Raw genomic sequence first — 21,387 nt, 5'->3', positions numbered from 1 at the left:
CGAGATGGCGCTGCAGGTAGGTTTGCCATATTAATAATATGGCGAGCAACAACTTTCTAATTGGAACCAAGTCCGTAAACCCAACAGTTCCGGAGATAGTTTTCGGATGACCTTGAAGACATGGTTCAAGGTTATTCAATTTTACACTAGAAAATGTCCCCCTTAAAAAAAGAAAACGTTTTTCAGTTATTTAGTTTTTTAGTATAGCTAATACAGGGTTGCCACAAAATTTTCAGATTCAAATTCCTTGACTATTCCCTGCTTTCCCTGACCATTTTAAGAGATTTTCCTGACTTATTAAGGCCAAAATTTTTCTTTTATATTTTACTTTTATCAGAAGTTAATAAATCTAGATGGACTTATATTTCAGCAAAACGGTTATTGCAATGTTGAAAAAATTGGCCAAACATTCAAGGAAATAAAGGATAATCGTGGAATTTGTCATAGATCTAGAGTTAAATTACCTTCAAAAAGTGTCCAGATAAAATTGAATTCTCTGATTTTTCTAGAGGTCGGGGACGGTTAATCATTATCCATGATTAAATTGATTTTCTCGGGAAAAAAATGTAAACAAAGAAATTTACCGGTTAATATTTCGGAAAATGATTAAAAAACATGTATTATTCGGAAAATTTGAGCTTTTTATCGAAAAAAAGCGTCGTTTATAAAAAAATTAATCGGATAATACAGAAATATAAATTACTTGATCAAAACATTTTACGAAAAATTTTGAGAGCTTTATCTATTGAATAAAAGTTAACCATCCCCGACCTCTAGACTTTTCCCTGATTTTTTAGCAATTCTTAAAATTCCCCGACTTTTCCCTGACGTGTGGCAACCCTGTAATATATGGGACCGAAAAAATACAAATTATACAATTTTTCCTCAAACTATACGGCCAAAAATACATTCAAGATTCAGCGAAAGTCGAACAAAATGTAACAACGTACATCCGCACCGTTAAGCCTTATTATTTCGCAACAGAAGAGAGTCTAAGGTAATAGATCATTGTGGGCAAAAAATGGCCCAAATTGCCGTTCAATTAGCCGCGAAAGAAGCGAGGGAGAAAAGGTACCTAATCAGGATTGGCGGCGTTGCAGCCCCGCTCCGACGCGAATCCCTGACGTCTACAACGAGTGCCCCTCAAAGGCAGGGGCGAATACGTCCCTAAGTCGCGACGACCGTGACCGGAGTAGCCGGATAATACGATACTACAGCTATAACCGTACAGCGAGTATATTAGCGAGGATCGGTGTACAGTCTGTACTGACAATTGTGAGTGCGCAGGTTCAACCGTGTCCCGTTAGCGGAGACGGTTTTGGCGAAAATCCATCTCGAATAAAGAGATTCTGTATCTATTATTAATGGAATCGCGTATCCCCGGAGACATTGACTATCTCCCAATTATCTACCTAGTTGACGATAAAATAGAGCCTATTTTGTCCATAAAACGAGTTCGCCAATATTTTATTGGGTTACAAGTTCAAAACTTTCTTATTTCAAGGGTAAATTAATAAAATTCTTATGTAGGAAATTTTTTTACTATTCTTTGTGATCTATCTTAATTTTTCATGAGAGAAATATCTATACGATTAACAGAAAAATAATGCAGATAGTTTCATCAAACAGATCACCGAACACAGAAAACTAACTACAATAGGGACTTGGCAGTGCTACGTCACAGGTTTTTTTTCAATAGTTTTGATCATGGGGAGAAAAATATGACCACAATGGCAGCCATGGCCAAAGCTACGGAGTGCCAAGTCTCTATAGATGTTTCTACAAAATAAAATGAATAAAAAGTAAACAAATATAATCCGTAGCTCATACGTCACAGCTTTATTAGTTTATTCTTCACACGCGCTATTTGCGTAAGAGCCACATCAAAACAAGAAGGCCACGTTACTTTATAAAAAATAAAGTATTCTTTAAAATTACTGAAATTTGACAAAACAATATAAAAGTTTGTAAAATCGAGGTAAAAAAAAAAGAGTAAAAATTCACCTGGCGCGTGAAAATACGCCGCCATGTTGGGGTAAATAAGCCTGTTATACACTCTTCTGGGAAACGTTTACTGGGCGCCGCCATTTATCGTACAGACAACCGACGAGCAAGCCCTCTACCGCAGAAATATCATCCCACCAAAACCGGTTTTTTCATCACCCTCCCCGTAGACTGTAAGGTAATGGCGGTCGATTGGGAAGACATAAGAAGGTACCGTCACGCGCAAAAACCTAATTTTGAAATGGGCCAATTGCATAGCCAGGAAAACCGATTTTAAGCCTAATACATGTTTCTGTGAAATAAAATGAATAAGAAGTAAAAAAAAATGACACGGCTTTATCAGTGTACTATATTTCTCCGGCGTATAATCAGAGATCCTGGCAGTTATAGAGATGCGAAACTCCCTATACCCTAAGCAAACCAGTTTTTTTTTCAAATTTTAGCCGATCGCAGCGCCGCCTGTACGTGGGGAGTAATCGCAGAGATCCTAGGATTGTTACCGTTGTTTACAATTTTTGCGTCTCTCGGCTTGAAACGGGCGCTTCTTTCCGGCCGAAGGGCGGCGCTGATGCTTGCATTTTTTGTCAGGTTTTCGACGGAGTTTCGCATCTCTATAACTGCCAGGATCTCTGGTATAATAGTTGATTTTATAAAATAAAAAGGGATCTTGCCCAGCTTGTTAAAATGTTGCTCTTACGTCACAAAACACGGCTTTATTAGTATATTCTTCGCACGAGCGATTTGCACGCGCGCTAGAAAAAGCTATATTCCTCGCGACTGTAGCGCGTGCTCGTCGACTTGTAAAAGCAAGAGCAGGGCCCCGACTCAAATCATCAATTTTTTTATAGGAAGAATAGGATTATTTTTCTAAAAATATAGGACTTTATAGGACTATTTTTACAAAATTATAGGATTTTAAAGGACTATATATGCTATTTAATAAACTAACTTAATGTATTTAAAAACAAAATCTATATTTAGTGAAATAAATCTTTGATTTTCACTTAAAAAATTGAAACTATTTAACCATTTTATCACGAAAAATACTAGTAGCTAACCATGTTAACAATAACAAAAGTATAGACTAGAATGACTTGGTATAAGAATTTATCCTATAGCTAAATCTAGCAATTTAACTGACGACGTGAGTGGCTGGATTTGAAATTGGCAAAATATCAAAATTATAGGATTTTATAGGACTTTTGGGGGATTTTGATACAAATATAGGATGTTATAGGACATTTTTGAAAATATAGGATTTTATAGGAATTATAAGAGACTGACGTAGGAGCAACATTTAAACAAGAAGACCACGTTACTTTATAAAAAGAACTATTGCGATTCGCTGGTCTCAAAATGAGCGTACTCATCAACGCTGGAAATTTCGTTGAAAGGTATGTCGAGCAACGCGCGTGCGTGGAAGATTGCATAATTCATGGCGTCATCAAAGATAAAGTGGCCAGAAAGAAACCTAGGCGCGTGGCTCCCCCTGCCGAGCTGCCAGGGAACTTTCGGATAACAGCGACTAGCGCTCCTAATCCAATTTGAATCCTCGGGCAGACCCCGATAATGATGATACCAGCCACATACCCCCGGTGCCGAAGCTCACCTCGCTCGCCGTTCCACCCGCTTTTGAATTTCCGAAATGCCCGCAGCCTACCTTACCATAAATTCCTCGTTGTAAGGGATCTTGGAATACGACCGGCCCTTTCCCCCGACTACAGTGACCTACCAATCAAATAATAAACGCCATTTCTAACTCAAGCGTTCCATCGACGTCAGCGCCGTCACCCGTTCAAAATTGGAAACTCTAAAGGAACGTGACAAATTCGCGTCAAAATGAAGATAAGCATCAGGGTGACCACAGAATATTTTAAAGGAATTATAGGAAATTTATCAGGATAATATAGGAAGAAAATTTGGGGGAAAATACGAAAAAATTGGATAAAATTAATTAACAACCATTTTCTCTTATTGTATAAGTGTTTAAAGGGGGTCTAACTAACAAGGAGACTACCCGAGGTGGTTATCTCCGATTTCGTTCAAACTCGGGTGGTAAGTAGAGCTTCGTATAACTTGAAAATCCCTAAAAGGGTGGGCAATAATGGGCTTTCGTTTTGCCATGGCAACCAAAAATGTTTTTCACAACTTAAAAACTGATTTTCTCTATGAAAATTAACATGGGAAAATCGAAGATTTTAAGGGTCCCCCTAATAATATTTTTCAAAAACTTAAAAAAGGTTCATCAATTAGATACATAATTCAGATCATGGCTAAATCTGGTACATTTGGACCAATATACGTCAATTTTGGAAAATATGAGTAAATATACATATATTGGCTAAATACGAGTAATCAGTTTTTAAGTTGTGAAAAACATTTTTGGTTGCCATGGCAAAACGAAAGCCCATTCTAGTCCACCCTTTTAGGGATTTTCAAGTTACATGAAGGTCTACTTACCACCTGAGTTATAACAAAATTGGAGATAAACACCTCGGGTAGTCTCCTTGTAACGGGGGTAGGTACATTTGTTCGAATTTCGATCGTCCGAACGGTGGAACAAATGTTCGAATTTCATTCGTCCGAACCGCCGAAATAACAAATATTTCAATTGTTCGAGTTGGACAACTTGTTTGTTTCATTCGTCCGAATCGGTAGCATCACTTGTCCGAATTCGGTCGCTAAATTAGTTATTTCTTATTGCTGTTTATTTTTGGTCCGGATTTTTTTTAGTGCAAGAATTAAAAATAAAAAACTACATTGTAAATATCGTTGTTTGTTAGTAAGTGGGAATTGCGTTGAATGTTGTTGATATTTTAGGTTAGGTTAGGTTAACGTTAATTTTACTATTTACTTATATTGACAATATTTAAAGAAAAACAACCAATTCCTAATGTTCGAAAAAACGGACAAACGATTGTTCGAAAAAACGGACAAACGATTATTCGAACAAATGAAATTCGCCAGTAAAGTTAACATAAATTGAACGACTAAATCACCAACAAAAAATGTGATAAATTTTTCGGGCAAATGAAATACGTTTTTAGACATACGATCCTGTTTTCCAGCATTTGGACAAATGATCATTCGGATATTTGTACCACCGTTCGGACGAATGAAATTCGAACAAATGTACCCAAATCAACTAAGGATGCACCGATATTAACGAAGTTATCTATAATAACAGTAGTGTATATGATAAAATCATTGTAAAAGACGGTTCAGTACACTGTCATACCATTTTATTCCAAGTTTTCACGAAAAAAGTTTGCAAGAGCATATCCGAATATGTTTCTTTTCATTTTACCTGATACATATTTTCTATCACAAATCGAAAATCGTGGTTTTTTATTGGTTTGCACTCGTAACCCCCTGTCTAAAAAAGGTATGATCTAGCTTCTTAAGACTGGCGTACGTGGCGCGGCCAGCCAAATAAAATATTCTCATTAGTTAGTTAATCGAGAATTTTCTTATTTTAAAATGTTTTTTCTGAAAATATTTTTCTAATACCGATATTGGTCGATACCGATATTAGAAAAATAGGATATCAGCCTAAGTATAACATTCAAAATAAACTTGATAACCGATATAAATAGTCGAAAATTATCGGCGAACAGTGTTTGGAAATAAGCATCTTTAAAAACTAGGATGTTTTAAAGACTTCTAAGGACTAAGGATAAAATAAGTTAAAATATTATCATAGGAAATTTGATAAAATTATAGGAGAAAAACAAAGGACGTTAAATTACAGAAAAAATAGGAAATATAGGAACTGTGGTTCTTTTAGAAATTATCCATTGTTCAAGGCGTCGAAGCAAATATTCGACGTGGCGTCATTTTCTCGCTTAGTTAGGTCTAATCCCCCCATTTATTTTAAACAAGCGGACAATTCCTTATCTCTCTCCGAACAGACGAAAACATGAAAAGGGGAGTATGATGACACAGTAAAGACCCCTTTCCAACTCTTCGAAACGCGCCGTTCACCTTGCTCCAGAAATAGTTATAAGGTTCCGAATTCCGTAGAGAATAACATTATATATAATCTTCAAACTTAATCCAAAATCCTACCCGAAAAATCCCCAAAACTCGGCGTCATTGAAAACGTAAGCTTTTAAAACAAAGAAATGTCGTTCCTTTTAGTAGGAATCCCCCCGCCTTCAAGTCGCCGGCAACTTAAAAACCACAAAAGGATAAATATAGAACAAAATACGGGTTCTCTTTACGCCCGCTAGAGGTCGTTCGACGAAATGGTTTCGAGATTTTTCCCAAAAAAAAACAGAAGAAACTGCGTCTTTTCGAAGCGGCTTTTATCGCATCAAGGATGTATACGCACTCCAGCCTGTTTTTATGCCTCCCGGAATGTAATCTCTGCCTACACACAGACAGCAGGCCTAAGAACATACCGAAGCAGATTTGCCACAGTATTTTCATATTTGAATTGCCTGACTGTTAAGAACTTGGTAAAATGCTAATTTAATTTAATTAAAGGGAATATAACCTCACGTATTTAGTGGGGAACACCATGGTTTGCAGATCTGGCCACTCTAGCCTTTGGCTTTAGAAATATTTGGCGCCACTGTACAGGCTAATTTGATAAATTGAAGGGGTCTTCTATAAAGATTGCTTTGCAGGTTATATTCCCTTTAACCGTAGTTTACAATAATTATTTAACATATCCGTAAAATTTAAAATTCTGATTTAATACTTAAAATTTTGAATAAATTTATATAAATAATTTTGTATTTTAATAAGTATCTATTGTAAGAGAAAAGTCATTTGAACTTCACTGACCACGAAACAGTCACCGAAAATAAAACAAATTATATTCTAACCAAATTTGACTTCTCCTTAAAACTAAGTTAAGTTACATTCTACAGTTCGCGATAACCCCAATTCCATAAAAATTAAACTAAATCAAAATAAAATTTGCCTTAGGTAGACCGACTGAAAAATCTCCTAAATAAACGATTCTCCCCCTCAAACCAATATCTGAGCTGTTTCGCAAAACTGACTTTCCAAGGTTTATCCCGATTGTTTCCAGAAAATTTCCCCGACATTTTAAGCTACAAATTGGTAATTGTAAGAGTTTTTAATTTCCCGAAAACAATGAAATGTGGAAAAATGTCCGGCAAATTGGAAAAATAAAAAATGGATACATATATTACTTTTTAAGGGTTTTAATTCTAGACTAGTCTTGAGGTTTAGTTTTACTTTTGGATTCTAAAAATTCAAAATGAGGCGCAATAGTATTAGGCTAATCATGAAATTAAGTTTTCTTTTTTGTCGGAAAAATACGGAAACTTTTCCGGAAAAAAAGACCTTCGTAAATTTTTCGGAACATTTTCGGAGCGGAAAATTTTCTGACTTACAACCATTTTCCAAATCCCCGCCTTTTGCCCGAACTTTAAATCCATTTTCCAAAACCCCCGAATTTTACACCCATTTTCAAAACCCCCGAATTTTACACCCATTTTCAAAACCCCCGAATTTTACACCCATTTTCAAAACCCCCGAATTTTACACCCATTTTCAAAACCCCCGAATTTTACACCCATTTTCAAAACCCCCGAATTTTACACCCATTTTCAAAAACCTCGAATTTTACACCCATTTTCAAAACCCTCGAAATTTTATTCAAAATCCCTGACTTTCCAAGTACTAGGTCAACCCTGCAGGGTGCCCTCCACGTCCCTCTTACTGGTAGAAACGTAAGAAAGAGAGGAAGATTACGCGAGGGGCGTGGTTTTTCTTCCGGGAAACGAAGTTTTGCGAAAATACAGCTATCGATATTATTAATTATTAACAAAGAAGAGTACTCGAGAGGAAGAAGAAGTCGTTAGAAGAAGATTACACCTTCGTTACATTATCGAAAAAAAATCGTACAGAGAAATTGATCTTCGTCCAAGGTTATTTGTTTCTCCTTACAAGGACATTGAACGAACGTTTATACCAGGGTTGCCACAAAACGTTCAGTTTCAAATTCCTGGGTTTTTTTCTCTGGCCTTTCTTAACGACAAAATTAGTTTTTTTTCAGCTTTTATTTTTTAGTGTAGGTGACTCTTCGGGTTATAGTTTGAATTTCCCGACTTTTCTCAAATTCTTAAAAACCCTTGATATTTCCCTGGCCTGCGGAGGAGGGAGATCAGGCAGAGCAGGTCCTTTCGCGAATGATTTCATTAAGAATATATCAGGTTAATACAGACTCCCGTAGGCTTTCCACAAATTCAAAATCCTAAATTATTTTTTGAAGGATTTTACGAAAATCAAGAGATTTGATAAAATAAATCAAGATATCCGATATAAAATGACGAAATCCGAGAAATCATGGGGGGAAACGATAAGAAATCCAAAAATATCGCGAAGTTCAAAACCAAATAACGCGAAGCCCCAAAAACCAAAACCCGAAATTAAAATTAAGAGATGTAAAATTCAAGATAAAATTAAATTTTTTTAGACAAGCAACGCCGCGGCGTTTATTAAAAAGGGGGCTAGACTGCTTCCCGCGGCACATCGGAGCGTTGCCGTTAGAACACTTTTACAGGCGCAATAGGTCAAAAATAGACCAAATTCGGAATAAAGCTGCAAGGTAGCTTTCGAGTGAAGACGGTAAAGCGGTTCAAGTTTAAGTGCTAAGGCAGGGGTCAATAGACAATGGCCAGAATCATTCATCACCAAACCGGGGGTGGAATAGTGGGGGTCGTAGAAAGGAAAAAAAGGGGTGCCCAGTACCACGGGTCACAAATTTCGGGGGCTGGAGAGGCCATTTGGGCCAGTCGTTAAAAAAACTACGTCGGAAAAAAGGGGTTACGCGTATACATTATGTACCGAAGAGGGGGGTAGGGCCAAGGGGGGTGCCATCATTTACGAGTGGAGAATTTATCGACAACAAGGAATCGTACATCACCCTTTAAGAGTCTTACACGCTCCATTGGCTCTGAGCCCATTGGGGCCCCCAACTCTCCCCATAGGGCCGGGGCCCTACTTAGGGCGGGTTACGCGCGATTGGGAGCCAAGATTGAACGGAAGAGCCGGAGATCGAAAAACAACAACGTTTTTCGGTATGTTCCGATAAAAGATCAATAAAGAATGTTATGACTCTATTTATTGCCCGACTGGTTGAACATATCTGCTTTTGTTAGATACAAGATTTACACTTGCCATTAACAAATACCAAAACATTTAAATATGTTTATTTTATTTAAAATATAATGCAATTTTTAATCCGACTATGCTAAAGATGGCGCTACCCAACACTTGAAGACCCCAAGTGTTGCGTGGCGCCATCTACAGTATAGTTATTGAACAGAAGAGGGGAAGACCCAAGTGTTGCGTGGCGCTATCTACAGCAGTTATTGAACAGAAGAGGAGAAGACCCCAAGCGTTGCGTGGCGCCATCTACAGTATAGTTATTGAACAGAAGAGGGGGAGTTTTTAAATTAATATAATAATAATAGTAATAATAATAATTTAAATAGTTATTGCCATTTTGAAAAAGTTCATGGAAATAAATGATAATCATAGAATTTGCCATAGATCTAGAGTAAAATTACCTTCAAAAAGTGTCAAGATAAAATATTATTCTCTAACTTTTCCCTGAATTTTTGCAAATTCCTAAAATTCCCTGATTTCCCCGACGTGTGGCAGCCCTGTTAAATCTTATTTTTTATTGATTTGTTAAGGTTTACGCCTGACTTTATTGACAAATTCATTAATAATCGGAATAAAAAGGTTTACGCCTAAATTCATTAATAATCTGAATAAAATCAAGCAAGATCAATTTTAAGGAACCAATGAAATATCGCGATGATTTGATATTTTTGGAGCAAGAGGAGCTGGGTTCGATCCCAGCTTGTGGCACTGGGTGAAAACTCTGAACCACTCCTTCCGCGTTGAGTTTGCAAGTTTTCTCCCCACTGGTTTAAAGGCTTTTCCTCCGAGCTCTTCGGTTTCCCCTTCCATAAAAACTAGTCGAGGTTTACGGTAATACTGACGAGGAGTGTCCCCGAGGTGTAAATCACCGATTTTGATGAAACTCGGGGGGTATGTAGACCTTGGGATAACATGAATTTTCACCAAGGGAAAAGTTACGCTGGGCTTCCGTTTTGCTATGGCAACCGAAAATGTTTTTGACAACTTAAAATTAAAAAATCTACGTTTAAAAAAGCATGGGATTTTATCGGTTTCACAGGGGGGTACCCTCTGAAAATTTTTGCAAACCCAAAAAAATTAAAAATTTAAATTTCAACTAAAATGCTAAATTTGAACAAATTTGGGTGAAATTCATCAAGTAGCGCCCCTGTGAAACCGAGAAAATCCCATGCTTTTTTAAATGTAGCAGGGGCGTAGGAACCGGGAGGGGCAGGGGGGGGCAATGCCCCTCTCTAGAATTTTGCTGTGAGGGGCAACTAATGTTATTGCCCCCTCCAACCTTTGGTCAGTTGAAATCTTCAAAAGGCTCAAATTATCATTTTAAAAGCATATACAGTTTATAGAACCTCAACTGTGTTTAAATTTCAGTCTTTTCCCGCCAATTTACATAGTAGTAACAAGTACACATGCATTCTGAGAAGCTACACTCCATTAAAAATTAAAAACCATTCTCCAGACCCCTTTTCGTTTATCTTTGCCCCCTCCAACTTCTAGATCGTTCCTACGCCCCTGAAATGTAGATTTTTTAATTTTAAGTTGTCAAAAACATTTTCAGTTGCCATAGCAAAACGGAAGCCCAGCGTAACTTTTCCCTTGGTGAAAATTCATATTACCCCAAGGTCTACATTCCCCCGGAGTTTCATCAAAATCGGTGATTTACACCTCGGGTACACTCCTCGTGAGTGTAGGGAGCTGTTGGCTCGCGTGGCATGAAGGGCTTGCCACCACCCTCCTACGCATTGTAACCCGGCCACCTGTTTAAAGGCATTAAAAGTCGCTAGATGACTTGGGCCTAAGGTGGGGCCTTGGGTAGAGCCTAGCTGATTATTTATTCTAAGATAATTATCTCAACAGTCATCCCCCCAAGTAAAAATAAGTATCGTTTAAGAAACATTTAATTGTCTTTTATAATATTAATATTCAAAAACCGCCACTGAAAGAATGCAAAGAAAAGTAATCACGGGGTAAAATGGCCTTAAGATTCAAATAAGGAATGCAGACACTTTTCTTTAAAAGTTAAATTTGGGACGAGAATTTTTAACAGAGAAAAATCCCAATTTACAGAAGCGGATCGAGAATGCTTCCACCCCAACATCGTTTCGTTAGGAAATAAAATAGCCGGGACTCTTGAGTTCAAAATACAGTTCGGAAAATGGACTGTAACAAGGCGGAGATAGAGGTCGAGTGGACAGTAGTCGAAATCCGCTCAAAATGGACTCTTAACAGAAAAGAAATAAGGGAGGGGTAATGGTTCTTTTCGTAATCGTCTTCTTTTCGTCCCGCGATAAGACGGCTCTAGTCACACTGCACGTTATAGATCGATTTACAATTTTTAAGAAGCAAAGACGACTTTGAAGGGGTAATATTCATCCGAGGTAACGTGGTGGTGGCGTTATTTGTTAGTAGATGGCGCTCTGATAGCAGCATGACGTCATAATTTTGATTTTCAACGATTGGTTGAAAGTTTTCAGTTTTTAGTGGAGAACGGTTTTGTCGAGATTTCAATACCAAATTCTCTTCCCTGATTGGAGAGTTTAAAATTGTATTATAGTGCCATCTATGGCAGAGTGTGTTAACTACCGTTAAAATTAATTGTTAATTTAAATTACAAAAATTATATATTTTTAATAAGAATTTAAAGTACTATAATTTAGTAATTAATTAATAACATTTTAAAAGTGTTTATTTTTCATTAATTTATAGTGTCGTCATTTACCTCAAACATTATTAAATAGAAAGGTACCTCGGGTGGATTTCGCCCCTTTTTGCATATTTCCCTGTTGGCAATATGTGAATGCGTCTATATCGCGAGTTCTGGATTGTATCTCTGCAACCTCCTTTACTTAAGAACCGAGCTCTATCATCGCTCTATCATCGCTAATCCAATAATAGAGCTACGGGATTTGGGCTTTCAACTGGTTGTAACAAACGCGAGTTCTAATTTCGCCCAAAGATATAACCAGGGTTCGTACAAAATTTCCGGAATTAAATTCCCTGACATTTAAAGGTTTTCCCTGACCAAATTGCAAAAATTCCCTGACCATTTTTGTAGAATAAATTAACGTTTTGAGGTAAAATCTTGAAAAATATTGATTATATATTTTTAATACATCTTTCAAAAATTTATTTGCCGGGTTTTTTTTTGGGTAATTTTAAAATTCCCTGACTTTTCCCTGACCTTTTGGAAACATTTTCAAATTTCCTGACTTTTCCCTGATCTTTTGGAAACATTTTCCAATTCCCTGATCTTTTGGAAACATTTTCAAATTCCCTGATCTTTTGGAAACATTTTCAAATTCCCTGATCTTTTGGAAACATTTTCAAATTCCTTGACTTTTCCAGATATTCCAGGTCGCGTACGAACCCTGATAACAGCGGATTAGGTAGACTCAAACGATAGTTTTAGTTCCAACTTCCTCCGATAGAAGGCGCTTCGTTAAAAGCGGAATTTGGATGATAAATAACTAAGGAAATTCTTTTACGTCCGAATATAGTCCGAGCGTATTTTCAATCTTGATTTATTCTCGAGAAGGAAAAGATTTACACTAACACTCTACGTTTGGGCCGAGTTCTCAACTGCAGATACTCCGAAATAGATAGCATTTCTTAGTCGAGAGGGCCAAGAAGGGACGAGGTAAGCTGCCAACAACTTCGACGATATTTATTCGGAAGAGTGAATGACAGAGATCGATAAAAGAAGCCGTGGCTTCGCCATAAACAAATATACAAATAATATTATCTCGATACGTAGTTTCGGAGAATATTTGGGCAGGCTAGGGAATCCCACGCCCCTTGGCCACGCCTTCTCTCCGTGCCGCCGGAAAATCTCATAGGAATAGTGAAAACACAGTTGCAGTTGCGTATTCTCTAGTAACCCGAATATATCACGCAGGGTTGCCACAGAATTTTAAGATTCAAATTCCCTGACCATATTAAGGACAAACAATTTTTCTTTTATATTTCCCTTTTATCAAAAGTTAATAAATTTAAATAGACATATTCAATTAAAAGGTTATGGCAATGTTGAAAAAACTTACAATTTTCTAAGAAATAAATGATAATCATAGAATTTGTCACCATAGATCTAGAGTATAATTACCTTAAAAAAAGTGCCAAGATAAAATTGAATTCCCTGACTTTTCCCTGACTTTTTTTACAAATTCTTAAAAATCCCTGACTTTTTTAGACCCATTTTTTAATTACCCGACTTTTCCCTGACGTGTGGAAACCCTGTCGAGGTTTCGCATTTCCAATCCTTGACTTATCCAGGTTATCCCTGACCAATTTTTGGCAATATCCCTGACGTTTTCGGTAACATTCCTGGTAATTTTCATGATTTCTTGGGTAAAAGTACACAGTGAAACGTTTTTTTAAATATAACAGCATACCGAGATGGTTTTTCTCCTCTCTCGGGAAAAGGTGCCAGCTATATTGGGGATATTCTCCGCGATGCAAAGTTTGTTGAATAATAAATGACGATATTTAAATCCCTCACTTAAGCCTGACTTGTTTCTCCAATTTGGCAATTCCTGACTTACCCAGGTTATACAGGTTTCTATACACGATGATAATTTATAATGCGCTTTACAAAAAAGTGCCAATCACATTAAAATATTGGCTTAAAATTTCCGACTTTTTCCATCCAGATATCAGCGCCACCTACCGATCCAAATTGTAAGCTAAAACAAAGGTTTTGTTTGCATTGACATTTCCATGCTGTGTGCTATATACACCAATTTGTCACTCTTGTTATTCTGCCACCCCCCCCTCCCCCCGAGCCCAGCTAAAATTATTTTATAGGATAACGTTTCGGCCGTTTATAGGATAACGTTTTGGCAATATTTTTTCAAATATAGGAAATTTTATATGCAAATTTCATGTTAATAAAACAAAATGCTTTCAAAAAATTACAAAAGGAAAATTTTATATACATTTTAAATAAAGAATTTTTGTCACAGAAACGAGCATTAGGTGCCCCTAGTCAAGTCTGTCACCGAAAGAGGGCATAGCGATAGTTTTTTAATGAAGCTAAATATTTCAGTTTACCTCATAGGACTTTATAGGACATTTCAAGAAATTAAAGGATAAAATAGGATTTTAAAGTAAATCATCAAACCCTTTGATGAAACGGAATTGTGTAAAGCACTTATAAGGTTAGAAAAATCCCTAGCATTTGGATCGAATAACTACTTTTCAAGGGCTAGGATGTAAGTACCTTTATTATTTTTTAAAATTCTAAAAGAGGTTATTTTTTAACAATTTCCTGAGAGGAGAGGCTTGCTTTAGGTTTGGTTCCCGCAGCTAGAACTCTTAAACATTTAAGGAACAAGCTTCCGCTACTGAGCACGTACGATCATATAAAAGTTATATTCGGAAAACTCGGTACACCTTTACCTTTTTCCTCTCGTAGGAACAGAAATTTATTAGCTTAGAAGCTTTTAACGTTTTCTGGATCGGGTAAAGTTAGAGAATTTTGGCAGAGCGGCTACAACTTCCGCGCCGCCGACGGAAATTACGTAGTAGTAACGACACTAGACAATCCGAAATATCCGAGACATTTCGCGTTGACGTTAAATAAATTTTGGCTTACGTCGTTGACCTCGGAGGAATTCAAAATTCCGCTAGATGGCGATATAAGGTTATTTTCAGGTAGACCTAGAGAGTATTTTACGGCGAGAAAAAATAACGGCACTGCGAGAGCGATCGAATCAATAATCCGAAGAGAATAAGAACAAAAAATTCGAGACGAAAGATGGGGATCGCTCGCTATCAAAAAACTTCGCGTTAAGGTCGTTCGTAGGCAGCGAACACGAAAAAGGACTACCCCCCAGTTGCAAAAAAATGAGATCCACGGATGGGTGCGTAAAACAAGGATCACGGCATCTTCAAAACAGCTCCGCGTTTTCTTTTTTTAGGAGAGACCGAGTACGGGTAGCGTGGCTTGGCTGACATCTCAAGTGGGCCAATAATGATACAACTACCGCTATCCTACTGCTGCTACGACGGACAAAATGTCTCGTCTCTACAATACTGCATCGGAACTTTCAATCTTGCACAAAAATATTAGATTATATTATATTCTTCTATTTTATTCTTTTATTTTAGATTATTAAAAAATCGAATGAAATTTAAACTAATGTCCCAAAATTTACCAACTTTCGTTTTGATTTTAATCAGATGTTTATTGATTTTAATTATTTTTAGGTTTACTAATTTCAATAAATTTTAATTGATTTTAATTATTTTTAGGTTTACTAATTTCAATAAATTTTAATTGATTTTAATTATCTTTAGGTTTACTAATTTCAATAAATTTTAATTGATTTTAATTATCTTTAGGTTTACTAATTTTAATAAATTGTTAGGTTTACTAATTTTAATAAATTGTTAGGTTTACTAATTTTAATAAATTGTTAGGTTTACTAATTTTAATAAATTGTTAGGTTTACTAATTTTAATAAATTGTTAGGTTTACTAATTTTAATAAATTGTTAGGTTTACTAATTTTAATAAATTGTTAGGTTTACTAATTTTAATAAATTGTTAGGTTTACTAATTTTAATAAATTGTTAGGTTTACTAATTTTAATAAATTGTTAGGTTTACTAATTTTAATAAATTGTTAGGTTTACTAATTTTAATAAATTGTTAGGTTTAATAATTTTAATAAATTGTTAGGTTTAATAATTTTAATAAATTGTTAGGTTTAATAATTTTAATAAATTGTTAGGTTTAATAATTTTAATAAATTTTTAGGTTTAATAACTTTAATAAATTTTTAGGTTTAATAACTTTAATAAATTTTTAGGTTTAATAACTTTAATAAATTTTTAGGTTTAATAACTTTAATAAATTTTTAGGTTTAATAACTTTAATAAATTTTTAGGTTTAATAACTTTAATAAATTTTTAGGTTTAATAACTTTAATAAATTTTTAGGTTTAATAACTTTAATAAATTTTTAGGTTTAATAACTTTAATAAATTTTTAGGTTTAATAACTTTAATAAATTTTTAGGTTTAATAACTTTAATAAATTTTTAGGTTTAATAACTTTAATAAATTTTTAGGTTTAATAACTTTAATAAATTTTTAGGTTTAATAACTTTAATAAATTTTTAGGTTTAATAACTTTAATAAATTTTTAGGTTTAATAACTTTAATAAATTTTTAGGTTTAATAACTTTAATAAATTTTTAGGTTTAATAACTTTAATAAATTTTTAGGTTTAATAACTTTAATAAATTTTTAGGTTTAATAACTTTAATAAATTTTTAGGTTTAATAACTTTAATAAATTTTTAGGTTTAATAACTTTAATAAATTTTTAGGTTTAATAACTTTGATAAATTTTTAGGTTTAATAACTTTGATAAATTTTTAGGTTTAATAACTTTAATAAATTTTTAGGTTTAATAACTTTAATTATATTTCAGGTTTAATATTTTTAAATATTTTTAAGGTTTACTATTTTTAATTATTTTTTAGGTTTACTAATTTTAATTATATTTCAGGTTTACAGATTTAAATTAATTTTTGTTTACAGATTTAAATTAATTTTTGGTTTACTGATTAAATTAATTTTTAGGTTTACTGATTTAAATTAATTTTTAGGTTTACTGATTTAAAGGGAATATAACCTCAGGTATTTGGTGTGGAACACCAACGTTTGCAGCTCTGGCCGCTCTTGCCTTCGGTTTTGGAAATGTTTGGCGCCACTGTACAGGGATATTTGAAAAATTGAAGGGGTCTTCCATAAAGATTGCTTTGCAGTTTATATTCCCTTTAAATTAATTTTTAGGTTTACTGATTTAAATCACAAGCCTTAAAATAAGGTTTTTCTTTCAAGACAATTTCTATTTTAGCGAATTTTTGTTGCAATATTGAAGGCAAAATATTCAAATTTTTTAACAGAGTTTAAATCAGTGCTAGAGAACGACTAGCGAAAACGTGCAACAAGATTCAAAATCTTTTTGTATTGAATTAAACCTCTCTGAAAGGTCCTAAAGGTTAAATATAAATAATAAGGTGATCTTATTTCGTCAGTGTGTATATTTTGGATCCTATAACAATGGAGGTCAAATAAAAATAGAATTGAAGATCGGGCGATATAAAATATTCAGACACAGCCTACAATGACGGGCGTGCCATTGGACGCTGTACCGGATTTCCTATCCCAGTCTACAGAATCTGATATTGTATCAAATCCCTAAACCCAACTGAATTTTGCTAATAAGCAATTCTTAAAAAATCTAACGTGGGTGGTTCACAGCGTTGCCAGTTCCTGAAACTCAAATTATCGTAAAAGGTCCAAAATATTATCGAACTCTGAAACAAATTATCTTATGCCTGAAAACTGGCAGTAGATTAAAATTGGGTGACGTTATTTAAGCTAATTAAAAAACTTATCGTTCATTATCGTACGCGTGAGTTGAATTATCGAAAAATGCGTACTATATAGTACGCTATTGAAAATATCGTACGTCTTAAAAATTGTCTCGAAATTATCGACGTGTACGATAATTATCGAACGGTTGGCAACCCTGGTATACGGTATGCATAAGATAAAAAGCTTAAAAAAAGAATATCAAAATAAATTATTGCGTTGTTTAGGGTTACTCATAAAAATAAGTTTATCTTTACAATCTTGTTCAATAACATGATACTTTAAGGGGAGCAAATTATGTCAAAGAATACTACTAAACTTATAGAAATTCCGCTCAATTTGCGACATATAACGAAAAATAGATTAAATTGGACGTACTCAGGTTTAGATCTACGATGGACAAGCATTGTTTGAAAGATGAATAACGTATTACATCTCAGTAAATCCCCGAAACACGAAATCGCCAAATCCGGTTCGTCAGGGGGAGTAGTCGTGCGCTTTATTTCCCCCCACATCCTCAAATTCCTCTTCCAAAGCGATAAAGTTAAAAATTTCGGGTCGGTCGAAACGTCTCTTCCACCCCTCCAAAAAAATAGGCTTAAAAAACAATACAAAGGGAAGGGTGAAGTAGGTCAATCCTTCCAAAGACAACGCGCCTCTGTATGGGTTAAATTGAGTGGCGTTTGTGAACGTTAGCCTGCTGTGTAACTTATTAAAAACCACAATGAAAATCAATTATAAATGGTCTCTGGGCATTTTTGCGTAGGTGGTTTTTGTTCTGATAAAAAAATTTCCTTTCATAAAAAAAAGGTGAATTACTGAGTGAAATATTATGCTCAAGATTTTGCATTATTTTTGAAAGTGTAAAACAACTTTAATAAATAAATCTGCAAAAGAAGAGAGCGCAACATTTTTATGGGATTCTTGGTTAGAAGATACATCAAAACTGACATACATTTTCTAAATCTCCCGACTGAAAGCAGGTGATAGTATTAATAGAAGGGAGAAAAATCACCTGCCTTATATTTTTGTTTATTTCCTTAAAAAAGTTCAATTCAGTTACATCGACGATAATAAAGTGAAATAAAAAAATCAATTCGCAGATAAAAGGGTTTCTTTTCCAGGTATTATTTTTAGTCCAGGTGAAAATTTAATCTACGAAGCTTTAAGGCTTCTATCAAAAATCAATACACAGACCATGTGGGAAATGCTTTTATCAAACCTATCTTTTCCATTACTTTTATTACAGTGGTTTATTTTCCCAATACCCAAGGTTTATATGAAGAGAAATTCCTAGGAGAAAACAATGACTAATAATCCACGGTGCAACAACTCAAACGTTACAAAAACAACTTGGTAAAGTGAAGCCATACCGCAACTACCGATTTTGCCAGAGACTGCCCAACATCCAACCCCTAATCTGCTTTTAATTAGGTCTACTGGTTGCTGCGAAGCCAAAGATTTAAAATAAAGGAGCTTAGCATTTACAGTAAGATAAAAATCATCATTCATCGCTCACTCGTAAATACGTTATGCAAATTTTAGCAGTTAAAAATGTTACTTACTTTGAGTGGTCTCACGACTGTGACAGTTTCAATTGTAGTTGTTGGAGCCATCATCATGCTTTGAGCTAAAATGATAAATTATATTTTATTTACAAATTTTAGGAACACGCAAATAACATTACCAGTTGGCAACCATGCAAATGATAATTTCAAAAATAATGCAGACCAAAAAGGAACGTCAATAATACCTATATATATATATATATATATATATATACGTAATGCATTGGTGCTGCGCCAAAATTTGACAACACGAAAACATTACTCTAAATATTCACATCAAATATGCAAATCTAGGCCACGGGGAAATGACCAAGGCTAGATAGAACCTTGGAAATGGGAAACGACTAAGCCTAGGATTAGGGTCAATGATAGTGGAATTAAAATAGAATTAACTTACGTTTAGTTTTATTCAGTAGAACACAACACGGTTTTCCTTCAATCAACGTCAAAAATACACCAGTTAATCCAAATACGAACGTGAAATACTAGGTAAGTTCATAAACGCTGTTAATTTATCGAAAACCGTCATGATTGAATAATAGATCCCCGAAATTAATGTACGTTGATGCCCGCAAGGCCCTCGCCGACTTACAAGAGAATGCCGAAATTCACTTCCTACTACTCCGGCCTTAGGAAAAACAAATTTTTGTAATGATCTTTGCTAAGATTGAGACCTCTAGCGGCGGTTTTTGGAAGCTTGGAGTTAAGAGGAATTTCTTAGCGACGATATTGGTTTCTCATTATCGTATAGCATTGCAGCCTTTTCGTGGAACTTTAATAATAAACTTATTGTAATTAAACGTGGTTAATAAATTCAAATTAATGGCCCAATGATTTCAAAAAGGTTTGGTAAATAAAATTTTGTCAACGTAAACTACCAATTTTCACTATAAATCACGGGGAAAATATGATCAAGCTTTTTAAGCCTCGGTCGTCACAACCCTTTTTATATATGATCTAGCCAGACAAATTAAAAAGTCATAACAACGTTTTCTCTTCAATAAACTTATCAAAATATAAGAAAACAATGCAAAAATTATATTAAAATGCAAGTATCAATATATTTAAAAAAAAAAACTATTTCTTGACCGAAAAGAGTCTAGGTGGCGTAACGGCGCTAGCTTTTCGGAGGTAGCGCTTAATTGTGATCTAGCGTCTGCTACAGTCAAATTAGAAATTCATAAGAACATTTTTTTTAAATAAACTATCAAAATAAAAGCGAACGAGGTAAAAATTATTCTAAAATGCAACTATTATTATTTTTATAGCCAAATTTACCTATAACGATGAAGAAAAATTAAAAGCGTAGCTATAGTTTTCGGTCGCCAATAGCGTCTGCTTTAGCCGCTACCTATCTAGGTTTCAATGGCAAACAAAAGGGGGCGTAGCAATAGTTTTCAGTCGCGAATTGATATAGTGTCTTCCAGGGCACACCAAACAGGATAAATTTGTCCATTATCTTACATCGTATAATTGCACACTAGCTTAAATTTTGTGATAGCGTTAATCTAAAAATTGCATACACAATATAGAAATGGTTGTTAGCACCTGGGCTGGTTAAAAAAATTTGGCCCATCTTATTGAATTTAATAAATTTTAATGTTTGACTTTACTTGTCCCTCCACTTCGTTTGGACCTCGACTAATTGTTCAAAAGGAGGGATAAAAAGATGAACTCTGTAAAATCAGCGAAACAGAGTTTCCAGAAACTTCCAACGGCGCTTTCTCATTGCACTCTACAAACCTTGAAGTACGGACAATGCGTGACGCACCTAGAAAATCCAAGGAAGGGCGCTTGCAGCAAAGAGTTTGAAGAATTGAATGAATGCGTTAGAAGATCCTTGAAACAAATGAAATAGCCCACTTCCACAGTATATACTTTTCAATATTTTATTTCATGTTACAAAACAGATCTTCAGGCTTTACAAAAATGGCACTTTCTTGTGCTATTTATAAAAATGGCCAATTTGCTTAAACTTGGTCAGGCAGTTTCTAATTTTGCGACACTAGTGTTAAAAAGTGTATATGCGTAATAAAGTCTTCTCCATTTTTATTACTATTGTTGTAAAGTCCAAAAATTAAAAATCCTTGGATTAAAAGTTAATTTGGTTTATCAAAAATTTCAATTAAAAAAAAGGCAAATTCAGTAGTTTTGGAAGACTAGTTATACCACAATTACTACACAGCAACTAACATTATTACACAAACCACTTTAAACAATTGGCCACGACTGATACTGATCTAATAATTAGAGGACAAATATTAATTTCTTTTTCTAAGATTTCA

General features: G+C 34.7%; 1 long non-coding RNA gene across 1 annotated transcript; it reads right to left on the bottom strand.

Annotated features, from left to right (window-relative positions):
- Positions 1-18,640: 18,640 nt before the first annotated feature.
- Positions 18,641-20,104, bottom strand: LOC149925991 (uncharacterized). Its single transcript, XR_016476927.1, has 3 exons — positions 19,500-20,104; positions 19,100-19,164; positions 18,641-18,980 (listed from the first exon to the last, which is right to left on the bottom strand). It is a non-coding gene; the product is annotated as an uncharacterized LOC149925991 (long non-coding RNA).
- Positions 20,105-21,387: the final 1,283 nt, after the last annotated feature.

Source organism: Leiobunum rupestre, chromosome 10 (assembly GCF_980474605.1).
Source record: "Leiobunum rupestre chromosome 10, qqLeiRupe1.1.hap1, whole genome shotgun sequence".
NCBI classification, from domain to species: domain Eukaryota; kingdom Metazoa; phylum Arthropoda; class Arachnida; order Opiliones; family Sclerosomatidae; genus Leiobunum; species Leiobunum rupestre.
This window is presented reverse-complemented; position numbering and strand designations above follow the sequence as displayed.